At 39.7% G+C, this 13,291-nt stretch overlaps 1 long non-coding RNA gene across 1 annotated transcript in view; it reads left to right on the forward strand.

Moving 5' to 3' along the window:
• Positions 1–5,419: 5,419 nt before the first annotated feature.
• The window catches only part of LOC107314413 (uncharacterized), a 31,682-nt gene continuing 23,810 nt past the window's right edge, over positions 5,420–13,291 (forward strand). Inside the window, exon 1 of the long non-coding RNA XR_004307514.2 lies at positions 5,420–5,486. This is a non-coding gene — a long non-coding RNA (uncharacterized LOC107314413). The remainder of the gene's footprint in view (positions 5,487–13,291) is intronic.

The raw sequence follows: 13,291 nt of genomic DNA on the forward strand, positions 1-13,291 counted from the left end.
GGATTCGCAGGGCGTTTTTCATCAGCGCTCTGAAAAAACAAACCCACAAAATCCTCCTCCCACCGCAGTAATAAACCCAAAAGAGCAGTGGGTGGAAGGGTAACGCGTTAATGACTTCTGCTCAAATTGCTTCCATCTTGATCACATTTTCATAATTAGCACCATCATCTACAAATCTTTCCGCCCTGGGCTTCCCAAGCGGTGTGTGCTCTGCTTCTTAGGGAGGGGAGCGCTCACAGGTCTGTCATTAATGGGTCCCTTTCAAATGAAATGAATACGACCTCCACCAAAATATCAAAGGGCTGCAGCTACCTCGCCTCACTCGGCACAACGCTGAATAGCCAGCAACCTGACGTCGTTCTGCTCTAGGCAGACATCTATACAATAAAACATAAGCCTACCCTTGTATATTTTAAGTTGTCTGGTGACCATTTCGGAAAACAAAAAGGGTCCCTTTGATGTGGTCTGATTCTAGCAGAGGGTGGGACGTCAGATGTGGTCTACCGATTCTTTCTGGAAATATTTTTAATGATGCCCCAAAGCTCCTTGTAGCCCCAAAGTAATAATCAGAGAGCAGTTCGGATCTGTTACTTAACGTGGAGGGGAGAGTAAGGTTTAGATCGTGTGTAACTACACTAGAATTACAGCCTACGATGATCTATTAATTCTTTTGAAACGTGTAACTTTAAATGGAGCATCCTAGGTGTCTGTGATTCCCTAAGCTTGATCTTGCTAATGGGATATTTCTATGCTTTCTTAGTGGAAAGCCACGAAGGCAGCGTTTCCCTCAGCAAGCCAATGGGTAAAAGTGTGTGCATTTGACACAGATGTTTTTATTCTTATCTTGTGCTCTGATTCCAAAGCACACAAAACATCGGTGTTCCTAGCTGGCTGCCCTCGCAGAGGGGTAGGCTCGTAGGGGGGTAGGTGTGTCCAAGAGCTGTGTGACAAATCAATGCGTGTTGCTCTTCGGGTGTCACGTAAATGTAAACACTGGAAATAAATGAACACATTTGAAAGCCTCACCTTAAAAAAAAAAGGGGGGGGGGGGGGGGGGGGGGGATGAGGGGAAACAATATTTATTTATTTACTTATTTAGCCCAGATTCAGCTTGGAAGCAGCTGATGTAATTTCCTACTCCTGAGCAGCTGCCCCGAGCGCAGCAGTAATTTACAGCAGCCGCTACTCTAACGAGGAGGAAGTTGCAATTTGTAGAGCAATAAATACTGAGGCGGTGGGAGGAGTCCCCCAGAAGAAAAAAACGCCTTTCTTTTTCCAATTAAAAACTCCATCTTGGTATCACCGCGGATCGTGGGAAGGTCTCAAAGGAAAACGCGGCAGTCCCGGTGAGGAGAAGGTGTTTGTTTGTGGCTGAGTCGTGTCATCTCACGAGCAAAGCTTTTCTGCTCGCTGCACTTTGTTCACACCTGCTGCTGGCGTCGGGTGGAGGTTCTGAAATTCAATTAATTTCCCTCAGCTCTATCTTCTTTGCTTTGTGGTCTCCTAGTGGGGTTATTCCGCACCCTGTGAACAATATAATCTCGTTTAAATGACTTTCCAGACCACACAGATCACATTACCCGCTTCTATGCATGTAGGCAATATTGTTTATTGGATTGTATGCTCTGAACCACTGAAAAGCAGGAGGGGAGTGGAGGAGAAAGACTCTAGGCAAGAACTTCATGGTTTTCAAAGTTTAGGATGCTTCCTTGGGCAGAGATAGTAAAATTTAGGTAGTTTCCAATTAAAACCAATACAAAGAACTCTCTAAAGGAAACCTTGTGTGTAACAAGTATGCTACCACTTGTCTCCATCCATTCATATGGATTTTTTTTTTTCTTTTCATAATTATTATGCTTTAATGAAAAAAAATCAATCTCAGGTCTTCAGATTTAGGATGATACTGTTCATTTTATACTAATGATGTGAGTAATTTCTACAACGCACTTTAGGCAATAAATTCATTTTGAACAGTCAAACCCCTGTATTTAAGTTAAAAACGTGATTTAGTGCTGTAGTTGAGCTCTGCTAAACTCTCTGTTATGTGTATACATTTTTATACTTACTATTACTATTGTTTATAGTGTATAGTTTATCGAGATCAACATACAAATGCTTGGGTTCTTTACCCTAGCAAATTTGTGTTACAGTCAGCGAGAGTTTCCTTGGCTGAGGACTGAGGGGATTAAACCTTCACTCAAAGTCCATGAATTCACTGAGAGCCTTTTCTTTAGCACATGTGGATTTGGATCAGGCCCAATCTTATTACTAGAAAAATTATTTTGCCCTGTTTTCAAGTAATCCCTTAATGGTTTATTGAATGAAAATATTCAAAACAACGAATGCAGAAACACTAAGTAGCAATTTGATTCTCTTTTCTTAGCTCCTTTGCTCATGCCTTCTCAATACAAGTAAGAAAGGAAACAGTGCAAGAAATGTAACGCTACTAAAATATGTGCCATAGTACAGTTTAGACAACTGTCACGTGGCTTGTAAAGATTTGTGACAGGCTCCAACAATATGGGGATATTCGGACCATACAGGACTGTATACTGTAGCCATGACAATAACTAAAATAAAGGATGTGGGGCTGTCTAGAAGAGGAAAGAGGGAGTGTAGAAACCAAACAAAAAGCCAACAATAATAGAAATGTAATTTGTTAATGTCTTGAGGACCAGTTCTATACATCCACTTCACACCTTTGGTACCTCATTCACCACTTAATGGGCCGAGCTCTTGGGCAAACTTTGTTCCTTTTTTTTTTTTTTTTTTTTTTGGCAACTCAGCATGTGTTTCTGAAAGCAGCTTCGAGGCACTGCTTTAGATTTACAGGGGAGTGTGGTGTAACTGAGAGAAGTATCTGGTCCATATCCCTGTTGTAATTGTGCTTAGTGCCCGAAGGGCCTGCTATTCAGATAAATCTCTTACTACTTTTAGAATCTATCCCTCTGTTATTTTCACAATCGGAGGCTTGTTATGATCTTACTCAGCCCTGCAGATCTTTTGGAATTAGGTTACCTGAAGATAAAAGATCCTTCTTTTGAAAAGCTGTGGTTGGATCAACACTTTGCAAAGTCAGATGACAGGAGCAGGGGTCAGACCCAGGTCTGTTCATGGAGCTGTACAAGCACTGGGGATGAAAACCGAAAGAGGCTGCCTTAGGGAAATGCCACGTGCATGAACATATGTCTCTGGAAGAGAAAACCTAATGCCAGGAATTAATTATGACTCGGAACTAAAGATTATTTAACACTGCTTTCAAAATTCCCTAGTTTTAGAGCAGAGGTTTCATCATCAGGCTTGAGTTTTCTCAGGAAATCCCATCCATGGTCACTGGTTGTCTGATGGTGTTCATGATGATGCACATCTTGATTACGTTCCACCTAGATCAAGGGATCTGGAAGAGCATCAAGCAGGCAGGAGTATAGGTGAGGAAAGGTTATGCAGGTTATGTATATGCCAACAGAGAGAAAAGAACAAGCGAGTGCCAATTAAAATTAGTAAGTCAGACACATTTTAGTGGAATAACTTATTTTGTCTTAAGGGAAGAGCCATAACTAACTCCTGAGAGAGCCAGGTAGAAGTATAAATAGCTGAGTGTCTCTCTAGAGCTAATGTCAGTGCTGTTTCTCTGATCACAGGGTGCCAGGTGCTGGTGGCAGTGCCTCTGTCCCACCTGTGCTAGGTAGATAGGAAGCATGTGGAACTCAGAGGACAACCAGCATTATTATGAGCATCCGCAGGCTGCTTGCGGTGAGATAAGAACTATTTGCTGCCCTCCTGTCTCTGCAGTGGTCTCAGTAGGTCTGTGGTCAGGCAATAAGTGGGACCAGTCCTTATGGCTTAGTGGAGCCTCAGCAAAGCAGCCTCCAGATGTGGCTGCTTAAATCACAGAATTGCAGCGGCTGGAAGGGACCTCGAGAGGTCATTGAGTGCAGGCTCCTTCCCCAGGTCTCTCAAGCTGGATCCAGAACTTAGTAGATGATATTATCTGCTGAGGAAAGCATACATGTACATTCTTTTATTTTCCCCTCCTATTTTGTGGAAGTGGAAGGCCTGCTGCCTAAATCCAGCAGCAAAAACAAGGAGTTCATCTCTTTTCACTTCTATATCCCTCTCTCTTCCTTTGGGAAATTTACATTTTTATTTTCTTTTTTAATCTGGGCACTTTAACATAGATATATCAAGGTAGAGCTTGCAGTATTTCCTGGACTGCAGCAAGAGCTCCCACACTGAGCTCTCTTTCTCCATGGCATTCAGCACTGCTCCCTCAGGTGCTTGGTGTGTGGCCATCAAACCCCCCTGCTCTGGCTTCTCCTGCAATCCCAGCAGCCAGGTCTGCCCCAGCCTCCCCTTCAGCTCCTGCTGTGCTGAGAGGCAGAGAGCTCAGGACTAGTTTTATAGGAACCCTGAAGGAAAATTCAGTTATCAACAGAGGGAAAACAGCAGTTTTTCTCTTCTTCAGAGAAACAGAGTATTACTGTAGCCTTCTCAATTAGTTAGATTATTAATGATTAATACCATGTTCTAGACATCCTATATCTAAGACTGAGCATCTAACAATGTGTTAGGCAGATCTAGACTATTTGTCTCTCCAGTTTCAACTCAGTTTGACAAGTGGGTGAGCCTGTCAAAGCTGCTGGGCCTGAAGGTACATTCTTCACCTGTAACATAAAGAGGGAAGATTAATAATTCAGTAGTATGTTAACTTAGTGTGCCTGCTAATCTGAGACAGGCTTCTGATACTTCTTCTGTCCTCAGAAAAATCTTGTTGAAGGGATGACCCAAATTATCAAGATATTAACAAAAATGATAAATAAAAGGTATTCCTCAAGTGCCTTAGAAGGAAGTGGTAGATGTAATTCATGATTGGATAGATGGGAATGGTCCAAGAACTGCTGGTGACACAGGTGGTGCTGCAAATCCACAGGGAAAGACCTACATCCTCTCCTCACTACTTGCAGTCCATTTAGATTAGTTTATTTAATTTATTTATTAGTCTGTTTAAATTAGTGATTATTAGCTCCCACAGAATATTTTCCCATTGAAAAGGGCTTTTTTGGGGGGATAAATTGGGTGTGCCTGTGATCAGTAAAAATGCCAGGACAACTTTTGTTTCCCATTATTTTCATGGTGCAACTGCAGCACTATTGGCCAAATACTTAGCTGTGGATATTAGTGACCAATTACAGTTTATGTTCAATGCAAGGTCTTGCACAGAAGTGGTCGTGTAAGCATCAGATATGTGAAATCTTGGTATCGCCAGTATCCACAGCCAAGTTCCACACGTGTGGGAAGACACAAATGGGTCTGTAATGGACATTTCTCTCAGTACTATTTTGGCAGTATATTTGTCACTTATTTTATACATCTGTAACTCTGACCACTTCTTCTCACCTCACTTCACTGACTTCTTTCAGATATTCTTCTAACTGAGAAGTGCAATACTGTCTCCTGTAGATGAGATGTCTGACTAGAAAGAACAGGTGAGTCTGTTTTCCATGATGTCTGAATATGCCCAGATCAAGAGATCAAGTGTGTTATACCTCATAGATGTGGCAACTAAGGTGTCTTTTCCAAGGCTTTTCTTTTCAGGCAGGTGTGTATGAATTAGAATTTTCCCTTTGTCTTGTTTTGTTGTGCTGATGTATCTTGCAGAAGCGGTTCTGTAATGAATCTCATGGAAGTGGAATGCAAGTAGTTGTAGCTAATTTTTCTTTCTTTTTTTTTTTTTTTTTTGCATTTATCTAAGTTTTGAGTTTTCAAATATGCATTTATTCAAGTCATTCAGTAAATTCTAATTTTTTCTTTAGAAAGAAAGATGCCCACAGTCACACAGAGGCACATATGCACACACACATACCTGCATCCCCTGACCAAATGTAATGCCTGAACTTGCAAGTCCTTTGTCAGGAAGGTAATCTTTATTCACGTGAGCAACTCCACAGAACTATTCATGCAATGGAGAATTACTCACACGAGTAAAACTTTGCAGGATCAGGTCCTGGATCTAACAACAGCATTTTAATTACAGACAATCCCCAAGCAATGTGTACAAAAGAGTTTTTTCCTGGACAATAACAAAGGTTATTAGCCTGTTCTTTTTTTCCCCTTCTTGCTCTTTGGTTTAAAAGGAGGCACCAATAATCCAAACCAAATAAAACTGACCTTTGAACCTTTTCTGCTGTACTTTTTCTCATGCCATGATTTCTTTAGTGTGTTAGTGATCTGAAGGCTCGTTCTGGGCTACAGCCACTTTCCCAGACAGGACTGCCTTTCGTCCCCTGACAAATCACTGCTGAGCCCCTTTTGTCCTGCACCACTTTGATCTCACCTGCCTGTCAGGAAAAAAAGAACTCCCGTACAGTCAGAATGCATTGCAAACAAATTGGCAACCATTTCATTCCCATACACCATTTCAACAAAGATCAAGATAGAGATAGAGAATTTTTAACCCTTTCCTTGACCTGTAGAACTGAGAAGGAATGCTCAATTATTGTAGGATGATAAGATAATTTCTTAAGAAACAGGAGGATACAAAAAACCCCAAACAAACACAGAAGAGCAAAAAGAGAAACAATAAACCTCTGTTAACCTAATTGCACAGCATATTAGCTGTCAAATACAAAGGAGTTATGGCACAGTGGGCAGTGCTATGTTCAAATACAAGCTTTGTAGGAGATCAATTCCTTTTAATTGGACAGCTGCTTATGCATAAACTAAAGAAACATAATAGGTATTCTCCAACATGAATGAAATTAATCCTATTGTAAATAACCATGGGAGTATTTAATGGGCTATCTGAAGCTCTTCCAATACACAGACTCAGACATAGGTTCATTTATTTCCCATTTTAATCTCTGGAATATATATACATGTATGTGTATATATTATTTGTATCTGTCTCTTTCTCTCTGTACGTATGCACATGTAGCTTGCTCTGAAAGTAATGCATCCTATGTATTTGCATGGAAACTATAACAGATACAAAAAGCACAGTAACACTGATAGAATAAATAAAGAGTAATAAATAAAATGTTATTTTTCAGTGTAGTCACCACCATCAGTTGTGCATTTTCACCGACAATGAACAAGAGCTTGTATGTTGTACTCATAAAGAACTGTACAAGTGGAAGTGACCTACTGTCACCACTGCTGAGAAACACCATCTACTGCCTCACTGTGCTCACACTCTCTGTGTGGTTCCCTTAAATGTTTAGCAAGCATTGATGAATGTCAGTGGGTGCCAATTTTTCTGCCTGGAGGAAATCAATGACACACCTTTGTTCCGTATATTCTTCCATGTCAGATTCCATTCTGTCAGACTGCCCATCTGCTGCCATCTGCCATGTGGCAACAAAATGTAATTGACTATTGGTGGGAAAGTTCAACCTCTACTTTCATACCACAAACATCTGCCCCTGGAGCTGTGGGCCAATGTAATATAATAGGAGGCATTACTTTTGGAGCAGCATAATATATTCAAACCTACTATTGAGTGTGCATTAAAGAAACAAAGGCTTACTGCACTAAGGAAATATATTAAGTACGTTTTCTAACTGAAACTTTCTGTCTTCCTGCCACACTTATTTCATACAAATAAAGCTTTCACCTCTCTTTAGTTCTTAACTCCAAATTTCAAATAACTTCAGAAATTGCATTCTGACGCTAACATTTGTTCCTGGGAGGAACTGTAGGACAGTGTCCCATGCTCATGGCTGCAGTTCTAAAACCACTGTCAAAACCTATGGAGTGTATTCTAAAAGACAGGAGGCTTTATCATTCCCGGAAAGCATGAGGTGCTCCTTTTCAGTAAGACCTCTATCCACTTGTGTTTGTAGGTCTATTTCAGAGGCATTTCATGATCCTCCTGGTTTTCTTTCTTTTTTTTAGTATTTTTTAAGAGTTGCTCAGTATATCCTGGCTCAAGGACAGTCTTTAAAAGGGTGAACAGAATCTTTGAAACTTCTTCCTTAGCTGTATAAAGCTATATATATATATATATATATATATATATATATATATATATATATATATATATTCTAACAGCTGTTCATCGATTAATCCCAAATCTTATATATAGATATATATAACAAAATATTGTCTGTAGTGGAAATTGGTAACTTTGGAGAAGAATTTTGTGGGCTCCTTTATCCTGGTGCATGAATGGGGCAGGTGATCTAAGGACTCAAGAAAGATTATATCTAATACAAGTGCTGATGTTATATTTGGTGATGCCAGTAGTACTAAACTAAATGCAAGTGCTTGTATTTGAACCACTGTGTGCAAAAGTTAGCTCCAAGGTACTCTTGCATATTCATTGCCTTGATTGGTGTTTTTCTCCATTCTACATAGTACAAGAGCTAATCCAAAAGGAATGCCTTTTATGATATTATGTTGGCCCGCAATATTAGAGGGAGATATTGGTGTACATCAGTAGGGGGTTGAACCTTCAAGCCTATGTTCTGTTCTAAATAGTTGCCATGCAACAGATGGCAGCAGTAGTCAGACAAAATGGTGTTAGTGGTGGATGTGGGTCACCTCTGTTGGTGCAGATTGTTATGAGTGTAGCGTGCAGTCTCTTGTTCACTACCGGTGAAAATGCATACCTTATGGTGGTGACTACATTGAAAAAGAGTGTTTTGTAGCTGAGAATTTGCTGTATCGAATATCGTTATTATGTTCTTCATGCCTGTTGTAGCTCCCATGCAAATAAATAGGAAGCATTACTTTCAGAGCGACCTACATACTTTCAAGTTAGATCTTTTTTTTCCTCTCCCCTCTCCCTTCCCCCCTTTTTCTTTTTTGCCTGTTCCCATCAGCTATTTAAGGTTCATTCACTGTTTCTTTTTCTTTCATTCTTTTTTTTTTTTTTTTTTTTTTTTTTTTTTGAGGCTGATTATTTATAATTAGCATTTTCTACCCCCATGTAATTGTGCTCTAAACTCTTTCACACTGGGTTAATTCACTGACTTTAAAATCTATTAATTGACATCTAGAGGGGAAAGAGTAAACATGTCTTTAAAGATGGCATGAATGGTTGAATCAAGATTAGGTCTCCACTCTTTCAGACCCTGAGTTTAAGGCAAGGCTGCAGTCTTCAAAAATCAATTGTCTTCAAAGCTCCAAAAAGAAATGGAATGAGCAGGGGTCAGACTCAAGAGCATCCCTTGTGTGTGGAGTTAACATTACCTAAGTACTTTAAACGATCACTAATTAGTGCTTTCAATGGGCACTCTGAAGACCATAGGACTGAAATATCTTATTTGGGAATAAACAATTGTGTAAAGCAGACTAGATCAACTCTCTAACAGGGGCAGCAAAGCAATTCTTCCATTACAGCCTGTAACCAGAGAGAAGTCCTCGAGGACCTGCTAAACCATTCACAATTGCCCTCTTCCATTATTCCCAGGTTAGGATGGTCACAGGACTCTCCACTATACAGGCAAAGGCACTTGTTTCTGAAATTCAGTTTTTAGGACAGCCTCGATTGTCTTCAATAAGAAACAACAAGAAAGCCTGTACCCTCGCTGACTGTTTTAAATATAGTGTAGAAATAGTTTTAAAGTCTGTAAAAAGAAAAAATCATAAATATTTCTTTCATAGTTGAATTGAATTCTGTGGAGCTTACTATACACACCTGCAGTTGAGCAAAACAGGATCATCTAATGTGTCAGCAAATACTGCCAGCTCCCAATGTTTCAAGTCAACCTCCATATGTATTACCTGGGAGTAACAGTTACAAAAAAAGAAGTCCTAATAGGAACAAGAAAACATACCATTTGACATATATAGTCAATCATTCTTGGAAGTGTAATTACTACTATTGAGTATTCTTTATAAGAAACTTGCAAGTCAAATATAGTTTTCACTAAAAACGAGAATATTGAATATACACAAATTGAAAGATCTGCTGTAGAAAAAATGGAAACTTGTGATAAGAATGCCATTTGTAAAAGTAATGTTACACTGTTTCTTTTAATTATTATTATTTACTTATTGCTGTAAACTGGAGTGAGGATACATTACAGAGTCGATAGGGATTTCAAGACAGAAGGATGAAACTTCGACTTAGACCTTTATCCAGCACCTGCCATGTAACACAAATGAAGTTTTCCTTCCTGGAAAATGATACACTTTACCCGGGGAAAAAATATATATATATTTGGAAGACTTTTAAAATTATTATTTTGGAAAGAAAAAATAGTTTTCTTTCCTTTGCCTCCAAGTACAGAAGCTCCAGTTTTTGTTTGTCAGTAAAGATGTCCTGGGAAAACTGATGAGCAAAACTGCAAGGCATAACATTCAGTTGTGGTTCCTGATTGTTTTTATTTCTTCTCTAGACTCCATGTCAGCAATTCATTTATGTTTTGTAGTTTATTTGTGTGATTAAGCTTAGTTGTTAAAACTCAAAGATAAATAATAAAGCTTCATAACTCATTTCTTTTATCTGGATTATGTTTCAGGTTATAAATCTTAAACTACATCTGCAGTAACACTCACTTACTATGTCCCAAAATTTAAAGATGCTGATAGTCCCCCCTGTAGGTAGCAAATGAGACTCATTAACATCTAATTATACATTAGGAAAAGTATCCTGTAGAAATATCAAACCACAGGTTTGTGTAATGTGCAATAGTAAACTGTGAATTTTAAAGATCTGATGATATGATATCATCTTGGTATTTTCAAAAAGGTCATTTAGAAAAATACTGGGCAAATTTACACCTGATTCTGGTCATCGCCACTGTCAAACAGAAGAGTCAGTTCCTCTTTGTGGCACTACCTGACAAATCCACTGCTAGCTTTTATCTGTCTCCAGCTGTAACTGATGGGCAGACGGAAATGAAGTTGCCTTATTGTGGAGGTTTTGTTGCGGTTATTTTTCAGGGCATTGTGTTCTACCAGGCCGCTTTCACGGATGAATAGTGGTAGAGCTGTTTGTCAACCCTACTGTGACCAGGTGCTCACACACAGGGCTCAGGCTTTGCAGGGCTCACCTTTCCAGTTACTGCTGGAAGCCCTCTATTATGTCCCATTCTGTAGCCTGGTCACAAGGAAAAAAGCAGCCTCAAAAGTTAAGACAGGGGTTGTCTCTAATTGAATCATGCCAATGCATAGGTCAGATTGGAAGGATCTTTAACGTGAGCGACTGTGGAATAACATACTTTAAGCAATTGTTGAAACACATCTAATTTCAAAAGCCAAGCACACAAGGGGAGATGCAAGCTGGCCACTGTGTGGAAAGCCAAGGCACAGTTCAAGGCTGAGGAGTATTGTCCTCCCACTTCTGCAATGATCCAGTCCATGTCTTACTTTGGCAGAATGCACCTTCTATTTTTATGGTGTGGTTACTACACTTTAAGGCTTAGTTACAAAACTCTCAAGTTCAGTGGAGTGTTAAGTGGATCAAATTATTTAGATGAATAATTGTATCCTGGATCAAGCTTTCTGTATTTGTTTGTGGATGAATAACTAAATCTATCTAGACTGAGTGCATTGGAATTTCATTTTGGAAGTGAGTTTGTCTGTTGTTATTTATCTGTTGGAAGGCACAATGCCACAGATTTTTCCTTTGTAGGAATTAGAATCCTGTAAACCTAATTTAAATAGAAAGGTTTACCTTCCATTATTGAATCAATAGCTGCTGATTTTAGAAACGTGATGTAGAAACTCCCCTCCAATGCAATCCAGTTCTTGAATAGGGGACCAGAAATTAAAAAATATTGATCAGAAATGGAGAATAATGGAACTATTTTCATTGTCCATTCAAGTAAGTAGGGATGGAGTGAGATAAGTCTGTATTTGTTTTAGCTGTGCAAGTACCAGGACAGTATGGACTGTAACAGTTCACAGTGTGATCCTGTAAGAAAGTGGCTCGTTCCTTAGACATCCTTTTCCATCAATCCCAGAGCAATCAAAATGTTTGAGGTTTCTGTGTGTTGTGCCTATTGCTAGAGCCCAAAGATGGCACAATGGAAAAATATTCTACTCCTCTCCTGCCATCTGTCACATGGCAACAAAATGGAATGGAGTATTGGTGAGTAGGTTAAACCTCTGCTGCCATACCACCACCATCTGCCTCTGATGTGGTGGGTCAACATAATATCATAGTAGGCATTACTTCTGGGGTAGCCTTTGTAGTATGTAGAATTACATGTAGAAGAGAACCAGTCAAAGAAACAAATATGCGAAGGTAACTTGGAGTTAACTTTTGCACTCATGGTTTAAATAAAGCACTTGCATTGAGGTTTACAGTATTTGCATCACCATATCAGCATTTTCATTAAGTCTAATCCTTCCTATGTCCTTAGATCACCTGCACCATTCATATATCAGAAAAAGATACCCTCACTCATATCACGATATTATGGGATATAGCCTGTGGTGTGATGCTTGCTACTGGCCCAGATGAGCCTAGCTCTGCTTAGGAGCAGCGAAGCTGGGGCACAGCAGAGCCATCCAGCTGAACAGAACACTCCAGCCCAAGCAGACGAGACTTGTGCAGGATGATACTGTGAGAAAAGAGTTCCTCCTGGAGCAGGGCAGAGCAGGGATGTAGGATTAATGTCGTCTCTCTAAGCACAGCATGGTCAGGGGAAGGTTTTGCATCTGTAACTCTTGGGACCTCCTTGCTTTTTTTCACTGGAGTCCAGAAGAATACCAGCTGGGTTATGGATGGGGAATCAAGAAGCTAATTGACTTGTCTATTTTATCATAAAAGAAACATATGGCAGAAGGTAGATCGGACTTGGGGTCTCTCATGACCCCAAACGACAATGTAAAAGCCAGATCACTCTCTGCTTTTTTAGACTCCCATATGTTGCACAGCTAAATTCTCCCAAACAGATTTTTAATCTGCTTTATATACCACACTTAATCATTTCAAGTGTTGGAAGAGGGTCATTACTTGCAGCGACTGTGAGGAATTATTTAGTAAATTATCCTCATCACTCATTTGTCTTTTGCTCGGCTGTTGCAGGGAAAAATTGGGACTATATGCTGGTTTTCTATGTTTTCTGATGTGTTAGCAGGAGAACAAATGAAGAAACAGATCCCCCAGAATGTCCCTACTATGGACTTTTAAAAAAGGATTTTTAAAAGAAAAGTGAATGTCACCGTGCAGCTAGTAGCTGCCTTTCTTAAATGTGCTCTTTAGGGTTTTAATTCATCTGGAAACCCTCTCAGAGAAATTAAATAGTACACATGGGAAAGGATCCTTCTTTCAGCAAGTTTTCTTGGGACTTTCAGGGCCATTAACAGGTCTAATACACTGCATTACCTTTTCAGT

The sequence above is a fragment of the Coturnix japonica genome, chromosome 5 (assembly GCF_054131305.1).
Source record: "Coturnix japonica strain WE chromosome 5, WE-NBRP24, whole genome shotgun sequence".
Taxonomy (NCBI): domain Eukaryota; kingdom Metazoa; phylum Chordata; class Aves; order Galliformes; family Phasianidae; genus Coturnix; species Coturnix japonica.